The 2216-nt window shown below is 42.1% G+C and overlaps 1 pseudogene; it reads left to right on the top strand.

Annotated features, from left to right (window-relative positions):
* Positions 1-363: 363 nt before the first annotated feature.
* LOC123649932 lies at positions 364-1886 on the top strand (annotated as a pseudogene).
* Positions 1887-2216: the final 330 nt, after the last annotated feature.

Raw genomic sequence — 2216 nt, 5'->3', positions numbered from 1 at the left:
GTTTGTTAAACTGCCCGTTTGCTTTCAAAAGTCCACAGTTCCCAGATGAATCACATAAGTCACAAAATATCCCAAACTGCAGTTGTTAGTACAAAACTGAGCTATTTCTCACTTGGGCCCCTCTGTGTAGTACTGTATGCTCCAAATTGAGCAGCAATAAAAATTATTTACGTTTCCCACAAACACAATTATAAAAGAGATAAGCATATTTTAGATCTTTATTAATTATTATAATCTTTAAATAATTCTAAACTTATTGTGTATTGTTTAGCTTAAATATTATTTATTGCATATCAATGATTCCCCTGAAAAATGCCAAGGAGTAAAGCTCATTTAAAATAAAATATTTTCTCCCACTGAAAAATGTGGAATAATTTCAAATGCATGTGTCAGAATCTCTTCAGTCATGAGGAGGGAAGCCGTAGGAAAAGTGTGGACGTGAACTCCAACAGATGTTTGTCTGTCAAAGAGAAAAACACATATGAGACTCAGATCCCCTTAAGAGAAAATGTTGCCTTACAATTAGGATTCAGCCCTTCAAAGAACTCTTCAAGGAGAAAGCAAGATTGTGCCACAAACTGTTGAAATAAGCATTGAAAAGGTTGATTCTTGTGTTACCCCAGGAACAAGACTTGCACAAAGGGATTCCTACTCTCCATATGCTCCATAGGGTGGAAAGAAAAAACATTCCTGTTCTACAAAGACCCAAAGTTCGTTGGACACTGATAGGAAGTTTCGTAGAACTGGAAGTGGACTTCAAAGGAGAGAGGCGCTGGGGTGTAAGCTCTGCGCACCACAGGGACAGTGTTTCCGGCATAACCGTAGGCTGTCGCTCTCTAAGACAGAGGTTGCAGGATACTGTGGGCTTGCGTTTTCCCATGAGAGCTTATAACAAGCACTCAAAGCCTCTCTTTTCCAATAAAAGAAAAAATACATCTTTCTGAATTAATGCTTGAGAAATACCCCTTTCCTACTGGCTCAGAGTTAGCCCCAAAGTGGCCCTTGCTTAAACAGCATACAGCTCCTGTGAGCCCACATTCAACATTTTTTGATACATTTGCTCCATCTTTGGTTTCTACAGAAGATGAAGAAGATAGGCTTAGGGAGAGAAGAAGGCTTAGTATTGAAGAAGGGGTTGATCCCCCTCCCAAGGCACAAATACATAACATTTGAAGCCACTGCACAAGTTAATCCATTACATAAACTGGGACCAAAGTTAGCTCCCGGAATGACTGAAATAAGTGGAGACAGTTCTGCAATTCCACAAGCTAACTGTGACTCGGAAGAGGATACAACCACCCTCCTGTGTTTGCAGTCCTGGAGGCAAAAGCAACGTCAGGTATCTGGAGACAGCCATGCCCATGTTAGCAGACAGGGAGCTTGGAAAGTCCGCAACGGATTGATTACATACACTGCCTCGTGCCTGATCTGCTTCAGATTCCAGGGAATCCCGGTTACTGGGGAGTGATGGACAGAAGCCTGAAGGCACATTTTTTGCTCAGGGACTGTGCGCAGCAGGACTACCTCTTCTCTGGGAGCTTCCGCCGCCACGACAGATCCCTGCATGCCCGAATTGAACAGTGGAATCACAACCTTAGTTTTGATGCACATGACCCCTGTGTATTTCACTCCTCTACTTCAACAGGACTCTTAGAACATTGTAAAGATCCCAGTTCTTGCGTGTGTTTTGGACCATTGCTTACTATACTACTTAATGGGACTTTTCCATTTAGCCTGCGGTGTATCCGTCACGCGGGTGCACTACATATGATGGAGTTGGTGGGCTCCCTTCACCATCAAGGTTACAGGATTTTTTAAAAGAGTATCGTTATAAACAAAAAGTTAGATTTCGCTGGTTAGAAAGAGAACCAGTGAAGGCAAAGTAAATGCTCCTGTCCCCAAAGGGTATTAACTAGGTCTGTTTTCATATGCATCAGACAGTACACCTACAGCAAGCACACGTGTCAGCGCTAGGTTTTTCCATACAGTATGTAAGCTTAGTGTTACCGTCTGTCAGATGCAGTCTTCTGTCACTTATTCAGATAAACGTGGTGACTAATGGAACAACAGAAGATAGAGCCACGGATGTGCGGCAACATTTTGCCGATTTAGCTAACAGTTTGGTTTTTAATGGCTGTAGTAACCGAGTGTGAAGCAACTCTGGGGCATTTGCTATGAAGAATTCTATTTCTCACTGAAGAACAAATTATTAATAT

This window comes from Lemur catta, chromosome 14 (genome assembly GCF_020740605.2).
Source record: "Lemur catta isolate mLemCat1 chromosome 14, mLemCat1.pri, whole genome shotgun sequence".
NCBI lineage: Eukaryota > Metazoa > Chordata > Mammalia > Primates > Lemuridae > Lemur > Lemur catta.
Note: the sequence above shows the minus strand (reverse complement) of the source record. Positions and strands in the feature narration are given on the sequence as shown.